Here is a 16785-nt window from a genome sequence, read left to right as displayed (position 1 = left end):
TAACTGTAACCATCATTCTGTACATTAGATCCTCAGATCTTACTCTTCTTGTAACAGGAAGTTTGTACCCTCTAGCCAATATCTACCCATTTCCCTCAGCTTCCTACCCCTGGCAAACACATATCTATAAATGTGTTTTGTATTTTTTTCAAGGTTCCATGAGTAAGTCAGATCATAGGGTATTTATCTTTTTGCGTGACTTCCTTCACTTAACTTAATTCCCTCAAGGTTCATTCATGTTGTTGCAGATGGCAGGGTTTCCCTCTTTTTTTTTTGTGGCTAAAAATATTCCATTGTAAGTGTATACCACATTTTTAAATCAGTGGATCCACTGATGGGCACATAGGTCGTTTCCGTGTCTTGGCTGTTGTAAATAATGCTGCAGTAAATGTAGAGGGACAGATACCTCTTTGAGATACTGATTCATTTCTGTCAGAATGTTCCCAGAAATGGGATTACTGGATATTCTGATAGTTCTATTTTTTTGTTTGTTGAGGAACCTCCACACTGTTTTGCACAGTGGCTGTACCAGTTTACAGTCCTGTAACAGTGTGTAAGGATTCCCTTTTCTGTACATCTTTGCCAGTGGTATCTCTTCCCTTTTTGATGTAAGCCATTTTAACAGGTGTGAAGTGATAGATCATTATGGTTTTGATATGCATTTCCCTGATGAATAGTGATGTCGAGCCCATTTTTTGGTCCTGTTGGCCATTTGAATATCTTCTGAGGAAAGCTGTCTATTAAGATGCCTTGCCCAGTTCTTAACTGAATTGTGTTTTTTTTTCTGTCGAATTGTATGAATTTTTTATATACTTTACATATTAACCTTTTTTTCAGATAGTGTGGTTTACATATATTTTCATCCATTCTGTAGGTTGCTTGTTCATTATGTTACTTGTTTCTGCTTTGTTTTTTAGATTTTATTTAAATTCAACTTAGTTAACATATATTGTATTATTAGTTTCAGGGGTAGACTTTAGTGATTCATCACTTGCATGTAACACCCAGTGCTCCTCACAAGTGATGAGCCCACCACACAGTTAGACCATCTTCTAATGCCCACCACACATTTAGACCATCTTCCTGCCCACCTCCCCTCCAGCAGCTCTGTTTCTTTTCTCTAGTTAAGAGTCCCTTACGGTTTGCTTCCATCACTGTTTTTATCTTATTTTTTCCTTTCCTTCCCCTATATATTCAATGTAAATGGAACTAGAGTGTTGCTCGTTTCTTTTGCCATGCAGAAACATTGCTTGTTCCACTGTTTTTGCTTTTGTTGGTTGTACTTTTGATTTCACATGCAAAATCATTGCCAACATCAATGTTGGCAATATCAGGGAGATTTCCCCCTGTTTTCTTGTAGGAGTTTTATGGTTTAAGGTTATATATTTAAGTTTTGGTTAATTTTTGTGAGTGGTGTAAGTTAGGGGTCCGGTTTCATTCTCTGCATTTGAATATCCAATTTTCTCAGGACCATTTATTGAAGAGATTATCTTTTCTTCCTTGAGTGTGCTCAGCTCCCTCATCAAATTTTAGTTGACTACATTCATGGGTTTATTGTCCAGTTCTTGATTCTTTTTCTTTGGGTTTTGTGGTTTTTTTTTTTTTTTAATGAAAGGTCATCCTATTTTGATTTTTATACCTTTGTAACAGTTTGAAAACAGGAAGTGTGATGCTTCCAGCTTTATTCTTTCCCAGGAATGATTTGCTTATTTGGGGTGCTTTTTGTTCTATATAAATTTAAGGATTCTTTTTCCTATTTCTCTGAAAAATGTCTCTGGAATTTTGACAAGGATTGCCTTGAATCTACAGATGGCTTTGAGTCATGTGGTTATTTAATGTTGATTTTTCTAAGCTATAAATAATGAGTTATCTTCCTATTTGTGTCTTATGTTTCTTTGATCAAAGTCTCATAGTTTTTAGTGTACATATCTTTCACCTCGTTGGTTAAGTTTATTCCTAAGTATTTTGTTCTTTTTGATGCTTTTGTGAATGGTAGTTTTAAATTTCTTTTTCAGATTTTTAGGGTTAATGTATAGAAATGTAATGGATTTGTATATGTGGATATTGCATCCTTCATCTTTGCTAGTTCCATCTTTGCTAGTGGTATCTTCAGGATTTTCTATATGTAAGATCAGATCCTCTGCAGACAAAGACAATTTGATTTCTTCTTTTCTGATCTGGATGCCTTTCATTTATTTATCTAGTCTGATGTTGAATACAAGTGGTAAGGTGAGTGCCTTTGTCTTATTCTTGAACTTAGAGGAAAAACTTTCAGTGTTTTGCCACTGAGTATGATGTTAGCTGTGGGTTTTTCCTATGTGGTCTTAATTATGTTCAGGTATGATACTTTGGTACCCACTTTATTGAGAGTGTTTATCATGAAAAGATGTTGAATTTTGTCAAATGCTTTTTCTGCATATATTGAGATGATCATGTAATTTTTTTCATTCTGTTAATGTGTATCAAACTTACTGATTTGATTTGATTGATTTCTATAGGATAATTTTGCTCAGTAAAGTATTCTTGGTTGGCAGTTCTTTTCTCTCAGCATTTTTTTCAAGATTTTATTTATTTGACACAGAGAGAGGGATCACAAGTAGGCAGAACATCAGGCTGAAGAGAGGGGGAAGCAGGCTCCCCCCATGCAGACAGCCCGATGTGGGGCTCAATCCCAGGACCCAGAGATCATGACCTGAGCTGAAGGTGGAGGCCCAGCCCATTGAGCCACCCAGGCGCCCCTCTCTCAGCATTTTGAATATACAATCCTATTCTTCTCCTGGCATATAAGGTTTCTGCTGAGAAACTGCTAATAGCCTTATGAGGGTTCACTCGTAGGTGACAAGCTTCTTTTCTCTTGCTGCTTTTATGATTCTCTCTTTATTTTGATTTTTGATGGTTTTATTATAATGTGTTTTGGAGAAAATCTCTTTAATTAGTTTTTTTGATGACTGAGCTCCATAAACTTGGATTCCAAATGTTTCCCCAGGTTTGAGAGTTCTCACCCATGACTTCTTTAAGCTTTATGTCTTTTTCTCCCTTTTGCTCCTTCTGGAACTGCAGTAATTTACATGTTGTTTCTTTTAGTGGTATCCCAAAATCACATAGGCTTTTCTCATTCTTTTCTTTCTTTTTTCTTTGTTCTCCACTGATTGGATAATTTGAAAGTTGTAAAATTTGAAAACTTTAAATTCACAAGATTTTTTTTGATCCATTTTCCTCTCAGTGATTTCTTTTTTCTCTCTCTCTCTTTTTAAAAAGATTTTATTTTTATTTATTTGACAGAGAAAGAAAGATCACACATAGGCAGAGAAGCAGGCAGAGAGAGAGTGGGAAGCAGGATCCCTGCAGGGAGCCTGATGCCAGGCTGGATCCAAGAACCCTGAAATCATGACGGGAGCTGAAGGCAGACGCTTAACCGATTGAGCTACCCAGGCACCCCTTGTCAGTGATTTCTATTGCTTTTTTCCATTTCATTCACTATATTATTCAGCTCCAGAAATTTTTAGTTATTTTTTTTAACTATTTCCAGCTCTTTTAAAAAATACATGTTTTATTTATTTATTGAGAAAGAAAGTGAAAGAGATCAGGTTGGGGGTGGGATAGAGAGAGGGAGAGAGAATGTCAAGCAGACCTGGGGCTCAATCCCATAATCCTGAGGTCATGACCTGAGCTAAAACCAAGAGTCAGACACCTAACTGACTGAGCACCCAGGTGCCCTTCCTACTCTTTATTAAACTTCTCATTTCGTTCTTCTAGTATTTTTCTCATCTTATTGAACTGGCTTTTTTTGTTTTTTAAGATTTTATTTGTTTGTTTATTTATTTATTTTAGAGAGAGCATGTGTGTGAGCCGGGTGAGTGGGAGAAGGAGAGGGACATGCAGACTGCACCTAGCATAAGTCCGATGCAGGGGTGGATCTCATGACCTTGCGGCCATGACCTGAAACAGAATCAAAGGTCAGGCGCTTATCAGACTGAGCCACCCAGGCACTCCTGAATTGGCTTTTTGTGTTTTCTTGTAGCTCACTGAGTTTACTTAAAACTGCTATTTTGAATTCTTTTTTGGATAAACTACTGATCTTCATGTGTTTGAGATCAATTATTGGAAGATTATTGTGATCATTTTGTGGTATCATATTTCCTTGACTTTTTATATTCTTTGAAGTTTTACATTGCTGTCTTTGCATTTGAAGTAGTCTTTAATGACTACCTTTCCAGTGTATCCAAACCTGTTTTGCTTTGTTTTTGCTCTAGTGGTGTGCTGGAACTTTACTGTAAGAAATCTAGTTTTCCAAAAAGGCTCTCTCTTCAATGGGTGATTATCTAAGTGTGTTCCAAGGGCTCCCAGATGTGGTTGAGAGGAAGGGGCTGGAGCCAGTCTGTGGGCTATTGCTGGCTCTGTAGCTGGGACTGTAGTGAGTTTGTCTGTTATCTGATGCATGGGTAGGCAAGAGTTTTCCTAGGTTCCTTGGTTTATGATGCTTGGTTCCACAGCTCCTACAAAGAGGTCCACAGCTGTTTTGTTGCCACAAAGACATTGTATTGTAATTGTATATTTATCAATCTTTGAAGCAAGGGATGTGTATTTGTTTATATATGGTTGGACTTCATAACTGTTCTGTGAACTAATAAATGAATTGAGATGGCTAGCAGAATTTTACAAAAAACTGGTTTTTTATTCTTTACCAGTAAAATTATTAGAAAACATCAGTTTATTAAATCTTTTAAAAATATTTTAAAGGATTTTTTAAAATTTAATTTTTTCTCAGTGCTCCAATATTTATTGTTTATGGACCACACCCAGCACTCCATGCACTTTGTGCCCTCCTTAATACCCACCACCAGGCTCAACCAACCCCCCACCCCAACCCCTCCAAAACCCTCAGTTTTTTTTCTCAGAGTCCACCACTCTCATGGTTTGTCTCCCCCTCCAATTCCCTCCAACTCACTTTTCCTCTCTATCTCCCAATGTGCTCCATGTTATTACTTGCTCCACAAATAAGTGAAACCATATGATAATCGGCTCTGTCTGCATGACCTATTTCACTCAGCATGATCTCCTCCAGTCCCATCCATGTTGATACAAAAGTTGGGTATTCACCCTTTCTGATGGAGGCATAATATTCCATTGTATATATGGACCATATCTTCTTTATCCATTTGTCTGTTGAAGGGCATCTTGGCTTTTTGCACAGTTTGGGGATTGTGACCATTGCTGCTATGAACATTGAGGTACAGATGGCTCTTCTTTTCACTACATCTGTATCTTTGGTGTAAATCCCAGTAGTGCAATTACAGGGTCATAGGGAAGCTCTATTTTTAATTTCTTAAGGAATCTCTGCACTGTTCTCCAAAGTGGCTGTACCAACTTGCATTCCCACCAATAGTATAAGAGGGTTCCCCTTTCTCCACATCTTCTCCAACACTTGTTGTTTACTGTATTGTTGATTTTGGCCATTCTAACTGGTGTAAGGTAGTATCTCAATGTGGTTTTGGTTTGAATCTCCCTGATGGCTAGTGAAGATGACCATTTTTTCATGTGTCCACTAGCCATTTGTATGTCTTCTTTGAAGAAGTGTCTGTTCATGTCTCTGCCCATTTTTTGATGTGATTTTCTGTTTGTTTGTGTGTTAAGTTTGAGGAGTTCTTTATTAGATCTTGGATATCAGCCTTCTGTCCGTAGTGTCATTTGCAAATATTTTCTCCTATTCCATGGGTTGTATCTTTGTTTTGTTGATTGTTTCATTTGTTGAAACTTTTTTTTCTTGAGGAGGTCCCAAAAAGTTCATTTTCACTTTTGTTTCCTTTGCCTTTGGAGACATGTCTTAAAAGAAGCTGCTGTGGCCTATGTCGAAGAGATTACTGCCTATGTTCTCCCCTAGGATTTTGATAGATTCCTGCCTCACATTGAGGTCTTTGATCCATTTCAAGTTTATCTTTGTGTATGGTATAAGATAAATGTCGAGCATTTATTTAAGAGAGAGGGATAGAGAGTAAGAGAGAGCATAAGAGGGGAGAAGGCCACTGAGCCAAAGGCAGTGGCTTAACCAACTGAGCCACCCAGGCTCCCCAAAACATTAGCTTTTGTTTTTTTATAGATTTTATTTGTTTGACAGAGAGAGAGAGTGAGAGAGATCACAAGTAGGCAGAGAGAGAGGAAGGGAAGCAGGCTCCCTGCTGAGCAGAGAGCCCAATGCAGGACTTGATCCCAGGACCCTGGGGTCATGACCTGAGCTGAAGGCAGAGGCTTTAACCCACTGAGTCACCCAGGCACCCCCATTCCTTGATAATTTTAGATATTCAGTGCCTTTGACAGTATCATGAATGGTTATGGATTTATTAGGGACTTTGAATTATCTGGTTATATTTACTTAATATTTCTTTAGATTCTGGGGGAAGGGGGAAGATTTTATTTATCAATCTATCATAGATTATTACTTTTGGTTTATAAAGTTCTAAATTACAAAAGCCGAAGATTCCTCTACCAACAGTGTCATTGACACATATATAGTATACTCAATAAGTGTCTGTTTGCGAGTAAACAGTTGAATGAATAAATGAATGCCCATTGTTCAGCTTCTGTAGAAGAAGCAAATCTTGAGTTGTTTGAAAGTAGATTTTCAATATTGCCTACATATGTAGTCTTTTTATTTAAAAAATGGTTAAGATTTATGAATTATTATTACAATTATAGCTAAAATTGGAATACTAATGGATTCATTTGCTATCCGATTACTTAAAAACACTTAAATATTACTTTCACCATGTGCTGTAAAACACGTGTTTTGAAGGCACATTTCCTGGATTTGAATTCTGGGTCTACTCCTGACCACCTGTACTAGCTTTGGGAAGTTACTTTTTTCTGTGCCTCATTTTCTTCCTGTGTAAAATACTTAATATAATTACCTATGTTTTGTAAGATTGTTGTGAGGCTTAAAATAGCTTTAAAACATGTGAAGTTTTCATAAAAATGCATAGTATTTACACAATAGATCCTCAAAACACTAATATCATGATTATTTAAAAAGGGTTTCTTCCATATCAGAACTTAACTTGCAGTTTCCAAATAGTTTTTAGAACCAGTATAAGCTTGATTTATTGAAAATGACAACAAAAAATGTGGTATATTTCTTTGTATCAAATAATGCAAGTAATGTTATGATTTTCCTTTGCTCAGTTTGATCTGAATTTAGTGCTTTGTTAACATTTTTAATAATATAGTTTAGATATGATTTAGATAACTGTAATTCAGGCAGGTAAATAACTCTTATATTTTAAGTATTTAATATTTGACTGAAAAGAATTATTTTTTTTTTTAGATCTTCAAAGAAAACATCTAGTGACAAGGAAGAGGTAAATACATATATAGAAAATTTTTTTATTTATTAATTTTTAAATTTTTATTTCATTATGTTACTTTGATAAATAATGTTTATCAGGAATATTATTCCATGATAAAAGATTACTTTAGTAAAGCTATAGTGAAAAAAGAGAAAATCTGCCTTTGTTTTACAGACATATACTTTGAAAAAGTTGTTCAGAAACACTGGCTATTGATAAAGGTCGTTTTGATAAAAATCAGTCCTTTTGAAAGTACCTTTTTTTTTTGCTCTTATAAAGAGTTATGTGTATTTATCATCTCTCTACCCTCAGTATATTTTACCAATATTCAGGGAACATTTTGAAGTAGTATTATTTATTTGTAGGTGAAAAATACAATTGATTCTATGGATGACTTCAATGACTTAACTTTGTCATCTGAAACAATTTCGGAGGATTTCCACATGCCTGACTGTCATCATATGGCTTGCATGTTGCTAACTGAACAGCATGGTATGTATTGTAAAAGTAAGACCATTGTGTAAACATGAAGCCTTTGTATGTACATTACTATAGTAATATGTGCACTTCTTGTCTAGTGCTGTACCATACAACACTGATGTGTTATAGAGCTACTCATCTCAGAAATACATTTTATATGAAAATAGAGAAATGTTGAATACTCTTAGCAAAGAGCCGTAATTTCCACTATACTTTTCATCATGGGAATGGCACACCTGATGTGTGTTAACTCTCCTCTTCTGTGCCTTCACCCAAGGTCAGGTTACCACTATATTTGTCCTAGAATACTGAAACAACCTCGGGACTGTTTTCCTTGTGATTCCACCTCCCAGAATCTTGGTATACTCTGCAACCATAGTTACCATATATTTTTTAAAAATTTATATTTCATCATGTGACCCCCTTGCTTAAAGCTTAGCTATTACTTCTCATCGTTCTGGGATGAAAGACCACAGTTCTCAGCCTCATCTTGGATTGTTTCATATCCTTCTGTCCATATCTCAGCCACTGTTTTAGATATTTTTCCTTACAATAGACCTTTTTTCCCCTCAACAGCTTAAGTTAGGACAACTGCACATGTATAAAGTGTATAATTTGATAGTTTTGACATATGTATATGCATATGAAACCATAACTGTAATTCAGGCAGGTAAATAACTCTTAAGTCTCGTGTCTCTTTGTAATCCCTCATTATGAAACTGCCGAATGGGTTTCTAAAGTAGTTGCACCATTTTCAGTTCCCACCAGCAATGTCTGAGAGTTCTGATTTCTCCATGTATATTCATAACACTTAGTATTGTCAGTTTTTTAAATCTCAGATGTTCTGATGGGACTGTAGTATATGTATCATTATGGTTTTAATATACATTTCCCTAATAACTTATAATGTTGAGCATATATTTGTGGGCTTATTTGCCATCTGTATATCTTCTTTGAACTGTCCAAATCCTTTGTCATTTTAAAAATTGGGTTTTCTTACCTGTTGAGTTTTGAGAATTCTTTGTATATTCTATAGTTCCTTTATCACCTGTATTTTTTTTTTTTGCAGAGATTTTCTCCCAATCTATGACTTTTCATTTTCTCAGCAATATCTTTTGAAGAGCAGTTTTTCTTTTTTGATAAAGTCCAGTTTATACCTTTGTTCTTTTATTAATTTTTGCTTTTGGTGTTCCTATATGAGAAATATTTTCCTAGCACAAGGTCAGAGGTTTTCTTTCTGCTTTCTTTTAGAAGTTTTGCAGTTGAATAACAAAGTTTTATAGTTTTAGGTTTTACATTTCGATCTGTGATCCGTGAGATTCAGTTTGTATTTTTTTTTTTTAAGATTCTATTTGTTTATTTATTTATTTGACAGAGAAAGCATGAGCAGGGGGAATGGCAGGCTGAGGGAGATGGAGAAACAGTCTCCCTGCTGAGCAGAGGGCTGGACATGGGGCTCAATCCCAGGTCCCGTGAATCATGACCTGAGGCAGCCACTTAACTGACTGAGCCATGCAAGGACCCCCATTTTGAATTCTTTTTTATTTATGATACAGGGTATGGGTCCAGGTTTATTCTTGAACTTAGTAAGTTTACTTATTAGTTTTAGTAGCTTTTTAAAAAATTCTGTCAGATTTTTCTACATAACCAAAGTTTATCAAACCTTTTTTAAACTACTATTTTACTAATTTCTTAAGGTGGAGCCAAAGGTCATCAGTTTGAGGCTTTTCTTCTTTTTTAGTACATACATTCAGTGCTATAAATGTTCATGTGAGTGGTGCTACTGCAGGATTCCAGAATATCGTCTCTTTCAGTAAGTGTTCCATGGATGCTTGAGAAGAACAGTCGTGTTCAAGTCTACTATGTCCTTGCTGATTTTCTGCCTACTGAAATCTCAGACTATAATTGTGAATTTGCTTGTTCCTCTGAAGTTCTGTCAATTTTACTTTATGTATTTTGAACCTGTTAATAAATGCATAAACATTTAGGTTTATTATGCTTCCTTTAGTTGACTGTTTTATCATTATTAAATGAACTTATTTACTGCTTCTAATGTTTTTTGTTTTGAAATCTATTTTGTGTGGTATTAATGTAACCGCTCAGGCTCAGCTCTCTTTTGCCAAGTGTTAGTGTCGTCTGTCATGTTTCTGGCCTCTTAACACATTTGTAGTTTTTACATTTAAAATGCATTTTTTAATAGGTGGCAGATAGCTGGGTCTTCCTTTTTTATCCATTTTGATGTCTGCCATTTCATTGAGGCTTTTAGACCATTTTCATTTAATTTGATTATTGATGTAGTCGATTTGAATCTGTCATCATGTTGTTTGACTTCAATTTGTCCTTTCCGATCTTCATTGCATTCTCTTCTTTTCTGATTTCTTTCAGATTGAGCAAGTAATTTTTATGATTTAGTTTTATTTATGTGTGTGTGGGTATGTGTATGTATGTATTTTTCTTACTAGCTGTAACTCTGTAGTTTTGCTATTTTGATGATTAGAGCCTAAAGTATATGACCTAAGCATCATAGTCCTCCATCTAGTAATGTTATAACAGATCATATGTCGTTTAAGAAAATTATAAAGATTACTTCCTTTTCTTCACTCCTAGCCAGATCCTTCTGGATCTGTGGGTTTGTAGTTTTCATTAAGTTTAGAAAGGTTTTGGCCATTTTTTCTTTTCTTTTTTAAAAAAGATTGTATTCATTTATTTGAGAGAGAGAAGGAGAAAGAGAGAGTGCACGAGCCAGGGAGGAGTGGCAGAAGGAGGGGGAGAATCAGACTCCCCTCTAATCAGGGAGTCTAACACCGGGCTTGATCCTAGGACCCTGAGATCATGAGATCATGACCTGAGCTGAAGGTGGACACCCACTGACGAATCCACTTAGATGCCTCCATCGTTTTTTCTTCAAATATTTTTTCTTGTTCCTTTCCTCTACCTCTTTGGGGAACTGTATATTAGTTACTTGAAGTTTTCTCACAGTTTTCTGATGTCAAATTTCAGTCTTTTATTTTGAGCTGTCTAATATGTGCTTATTTCAATCCAGTGTGTTTTTCACGTCTGACATAATTTACATCTCTGTAAGTGCTATTTGGTTTTTCAAAAATTAGCTTCTATGCCTCCACTTACCTTTTTATGCTTTCTTTGGAGTTCTAGCTCAGTTAATGACAAACAGTTTGATCCTTTCCCATTCTGCTTTTATGAATTGTTAGGTGAATTCAGAGTAGTGTTCAGCCTAGAGCTCATAATTCCCCACTGCTGAGGCACGACCTACTTAACTCTACTCATTGTGCTGCGGGTTATGAGTTTTTCCAGCATGGCTAATGGGGATAGATACTGCTCCTAGTGCCATGTGAGCTCCAGGAAGGGTTTCCTCTGCTCTTTCTAGATGGATCTTTCCCCCGGTCGCAGGAGATTTCCTTACGGCCATGCATCGGTTATTACTCTTCTGATCTCCAGGGTTCTTTCTTTGTTCTGCTTTCTCCTCACCAGGGCTTTGACCTCTGATCTCATCTGTCTTAGTTTCACCAGACTCAGTTTCATCACCTCAACTCAGGGAGTCTGGTGGAGTTTGTCCGTTTTTTCACCTGTGTCATGGCCTGGAAATTGTCCCAAGGCAGTGAGCTCAGGTATGTGTTAGGCTAACTTCCTGTGTTTTCAGGGATCATTGTCCTTCATTGCCTGAATTCCTTTGAAAATGATTTTAAAGTGTATTTTACCTGTTTTTGTTTGGCTTTTTTCAGGTAGGAAGATAAATCAGTACCTGTTATTCCATCATGGCCAGAAGCAGATTGCAATAGAACTTTGGCACATGCTGTAGACTGTCTTTAATGCTCTCCTTCCTCGTTTGCTCACATGCTTCCTGCTCCTCCTTCATTTCTCAGAATAGTTCCTCAGGGAAATCTTCCCTTCTTACCATAGATCAAGTTATGTTATGTGATCATAGAACTCTTTTATTATAGGAACTATCTGAATTTATAATTGTGTTCTCCTTCACTAGACTTTAAGCTAAATAAAAGCCAGAGATCTGCAGAGCTTAGTGTAATATGTTTTACTTTTTTAAAAATTTTATTTATTTAAGAGACAGAGTGCATAAGCAGGGGGGAGGGGCATTGACAGGGGGAGAAGCAGACTCTCCACTGAGTAGGGAGCCCAATGTAGAGCTTGATCCCAGGACCCTGGGATCATGACCTGAGTTGAAGGCAGATGCTTAACCAACTGAGACACCCAGGCATCCCAGTAATATATTTGATATTGAAATCATTCAATATATATTTGTTTAATGTATGAATGAGTGAATGTGAAAGCATACAGTCTTTTATATGCAAAGAGTACTCATATATTTTATTTAATTTTCTTTTTTTATATTTAATTAATTTATTTGAGAACGAACATGACTGGGGGTGTGGGAAAGAACAGAGCAGGAGGGAGGAAGGGTGGATAGAATCTCAAGCAGACTCTGTGCTGAGTGGAACCCAATGCAGGGCTCGATCCAACAACTCTGGGATTATGTATGACCTGAGCTGAAACCAAGAGTCAGATGCTTAAGCAGCTGAGCCACCCAGGTGCCCTATATATTTTATTTGTTTTTGTTTTTTCTCTGATGTAGATTCTGTCAGTTTATTGAAAACCCAGAATGTGGTTCTTTCATATGAAAGACTAATAAAACTTAAAAAAGATCAATGTGAACAACTTAAAAGAAAAAATAAAAAAATGGAAAATATGGCTAAGGGACTACAAAAGAATCTATCAAAGACAAAAGAAATCATATCTAAGTTGGAGCTTCAAAAAATAAAATGGGAGGATGAACTCTGCAGTTTGAGGTATGATATCTTGGTTTTAAGGAAATACTTGTACTATTTACCTTGTGTGGTTTTATTTTTTAATAGGCTCCACACAAAATATTTGTAGGGCTTGAAGTCAAGAGTGATACCAAGAGTCACATGCTCTACCAGTTGAGCCAACGAGGCACCCCTTGAATTATTTACTTTTATCTACAGATGTGTAGATGTTTTGAAATTGCTAACTTACCTTGGATTTTATAGGGAAGAAAACTTCTTTAGTATTGTGAAGTATGAGATTCTTCAAAATAATATAGCAAGTTCTTAATAGTGAATACTTTTAATAATTTAATGAATATTCCAAATCATAATCTTAATGACCATATAGAAACCCACTATGTGGAAACCTCATTATTTACCAAATTGAATTTTGGGCTTTTTACCCCCATTTTTCTATACTTTAATTAATGCTGTAAGGAATGTTTTTTATATAAATCTGTTTCTACATTTCTGGTTACTCGGAATAAATTCTTCAATGTAGTGTTGTTAAAGTATAAAAATTTTTAAAGAACATCTTTGATCCTATTTTTAAAATGTTCTCAGGAAATTTTATATTAATTTATATGCCCATCAACAGAATAGAAAATGGCCATTTTTCTCAAGACAGAAAAAAAATTAAAAACTAGTTTTAAACATATGTGTGATTAAAAGGTGAAATAGAAAATGATTACAGCTAAGTTTTTCAGCATCTCTCTTATATGTTGATGAAATTAATTCAAAAGTCTATGCTGCAAGCACATATTACTCTTTATTATTTACTTAATATAGATCCTGTGTTGTTATAAAAAGAGTTTTCAAATGATTTATTAAATGGATAATAGGGGAAACCAATAATACATTATATGTTATGCTGAGTGAAATAAGTCAAGCAGAGAGAGTCAATTATCATATGGTTTCACTTATTTGTGGAGCATAACAAATAGCATGGAGGACATGGGGAGATAGGAGAAGGGAGTTGGGGGAAATTGGAAGGGGAGGTGAACCATGGGAGACTATGGACTCTGAAAAACAATCTGAGGGTTTTGAAGGGGCGGGGGGTGGGAGGTCAGGGTACAAGGTGGTGGGTATTATAGAGGGCACAGATTGCATGGAGCACTGGGTGTGGTGCAAAAATAATGAATACTTTATGCTGAAAATAAATGAAAAATAAATTAAAAAAAGAAAAAAGATGTATAAGTGTGTAATTTGAGTGTCACCTGCGATGAGAATTGGCAAGCTGTATATTTGAGTATTCTGTTATCTAAAACTGAAAATTTGCTATAGACCATTTTCTCCAAAATAATCCATATGTTTCTGTTATAGAGCTACAGTCCAAATTTGCATGTATAATCTTCAACAGAAGGCTTTTCACATATATTTTTTAAAATTAATTTGTTTTTTTCTTTTATTTTTTATATTTTTTAATGTATTTTTTATTTATTTTCAGCATAACAGTATTCATTATTTTTGCACCACACCCAGTGTTCCATGCAATCCATGCCCTCTATAATACCCACCACCTGCTACACTGACCTCCCATCCCCTGCCCCTCCAAACCCCTCAGATTGTTTTTCAGAGTCCATAGACTCTTGTGATTCACCTCCCCTTCCAATTTACACCAACTCCCTTCTCCTCTCTAACACCCCTTGTCCTCCTTGCTATTTGTTATGCTCCACAAATAAGTGAAACCATATGATAATTGACTCTCTCTGCTTGACTTATTTCACTCAGAATAATCTCTTCCAGTCCCGTCCATGTTGCTACAAAAGTTGGGTATTCATCCTTTCTGATGGAGGCATAATACTCCATAGTGTATATGGACCACATCTTCCTTATCCATTCGTCCGTTGAAGGGCATCTTGATTCTTTCCACAGTTTGGCGACCGTGGCCATTGCTGCTATAAACACTGGGGTACAGATGGCCCTTCTTTTCACTACATCTGTATTTTTGGGGTTAATACCCAGTAGTACATTTGCAGGGTCATGGGGAATTTGTATTTTTAATTTCTTGAGGAATCTCTACACTCTTCTCCAAAGTGGCTGCACTAACTTGCATTTCCACCAACAGTGGAAGAGAGTTCCCCTTTCTCCACATGCCCTCCAACACATGTTGTTTCCTGTCTTGCTAATTTTGGCCATTCTAACTGGTGTAAGGTGGTATCTCAATGTGGTTTTATTTATTTATTTTTTTAAGATTTTATTCATTTATTTGACAGAGAGAAATCACAAGTAGATGGAGAGGCAGGCAGAGAGAGAGAGAAGGAAGCAGGCTCCCTGCTGAGCAGAGAGCCTGATGCGGGACTCGATCCCAGGACCCTGAGATCATGACCTGAGCCGAAGGCAGCAGCCTAAACCACTGAGCCACCCAGGCGCCCTCAATGTGGTTTTAATTTGAATCTCCCTGATGGCTAGTGATGATGAACATTTTTCCATGTGTCTGATAGCCTTTTGTTTGTCTTCATTGGAGAAGTGTCTGTTCATATCTTCTGCCCATTTTTTGTTATAATTGTCTCTTTTGTGTGTGTTGAGTATGAGGAGTTCTTTATAGATCCTGGATATCAACCTTTTGTCTGTACTGTCATTTGCAAATATCTTCTCCCATTCTATGGGTTGCCTCTTTGTTTTCCTGACTGTTTCCTTTGCTGTACAGAAGCTTTTGATTTTGATGAAGTCCTAAAAGTTCATTTTCACTTTTGTTTCCTTTGCCTTTGGAGACATATCTTGAAAGAATTGCTGTGGCTTATATCGAAGAGATTACTGCCTATGTTCTCCTCTAGTATTCTGATGGAGTCCTGTCTCACATTGAGGTCTTTTATCCATGTAGAAGAATGAAACTCGACCATTCTCTTAAACCATACACAAAGATAAACTCAAAATGGATAAAAGACCTCCGTGTGAGACAGGAACTTCTCTTTTTAAATAGTAATTAAATTATTATTTTTTTTAAATTAGAAATTAACAATGTTTTTATTGAACATACCTAAATTTGGAGTGGGGGGGGTCACAGAGTGGGGTCAGGGCACAGGGTACACGGTGCTACAGAAGGGACGGGTGCAGGCCAAGCCTCACTCTCGGGGGTCCGTTAGGACCCCTCGCTCGGCCGCGGCGCTGCCTAAGATGAAGCCCAGGGCCAGGGACACGGTCTGGTCGAAGGAGCCGCGCAGCTGCTCCACGTGCTGGTTCAGGGTCAGCAGCTGGTCGCGCAGGGGGCCCAGGATGGCCACGATGTCGCCCAGGTGCCCCAGGGTCTGCAGAAGGGCTGCGTTCAGCGACGGGGGTGCGGACTGCGGGGGCGCGTGGTCCTCCGGGCGGCTGGACAGCGAGTCTGGATCCTCCCGGGTGGGGTCCAGAACCGGCGGCGGCAGGGATCCCAGAACGCGGAAAGGCTCGCGGTCCTCGGGCCAGCCCGGCGCGGGGCTGGCCGTGGAGAGCGCCGTCGGGGAGCCGGGCGCTCGAGGGGCGTCCGCAGACTTGGGCGGGGTCGGGCTGAACCTGAGCGTCCAGGCCCGGTCCGCGACGGGGCCGCGCGTGGACCGCGGCGGCGGGACGTCTGGCTCCGCGGGCGAGAAGGGCACGGCGGGGGGCGGGCGGCGTCCGCGCGGGGGGCTCCCGGGCCCCGGGGAGCGGCGGCGGCCGCCGCGCCGGTTTCCGTTGTCGCCCAGCAGCCCCATGAGCTCGCGTATCTGTGCGTCGAAGGGCCCGGGCGGCTGGCCCTGCGCGTCACGGAGCTTGTCCTTGAGGCACTTGTAGCGGCGGCGGCACTGCGCGGGCGTGCGGCGCACCTGCTGGCGGGCCAGCGCGGCCGACACGCGGCGGCAGGTGGGCAGCGCCTGGCGGCGGTCCAGCAGCAGCGCGGGCCACACGGCCGGCTGCAGCAGCGTGCCCAGCAGCAGCAGCTCCGTCTCGCGGGCGCTCCAGGGCGTGCGCTGCGCCGAGCCCGGGGACTCGGGCGACCCGGGGAGGCCGGGGGACCCGGGGGACGCGGACGCCGCCAGCGCGCCGGGTGAGGCGGGCCGCCCCGGCGGGGTTCCCGGCGCGCCCCCGGCCCGCTGCGGCTCGGGGTCCGGGCTGGCTGGCGATGCCGGCGCGGGGGCGCGGGGGGGCGCGGGGGGCTCGGGCGGGGGCGGCCGCCGCGGCCGGAGCAACAT

General features: G+C 39.0%; 1 pseudogene across 1 annotated transcript; it reads right to left on the bottom strand.

The window, feature by feature from the left end:
* Positions 1–15641: 15641 nt before the first annotated feature.
* LOC309858282 (undifferentiated embryonic cell transcription factor 1 pseudogene) lies at positions 15642–16785 on the bottom strand (annotated as a pseudogene). The gene has a single exon. The product of its transcript is annotated as an undifferentiated embryonic cell transcription factor 1 pseudogene (transcript).

This window comes from Mustela nivalis (assembly GCF_964662115.1).
Source record: "Mustela nivalis genome assembly, contig: HAP1_SCAFFOLD_2129, whole genome shotgun sequence".
NCBI lineage: Eukaryota > Metazoa > Chordata > Mammalia > Carnivora > Mustelidae > Mustela > Mustela nivalis.
Note: the sequence above shows the minus strand (reverse complement) of the source record. Positions and strands in the feature narration are given on the sequence as shown.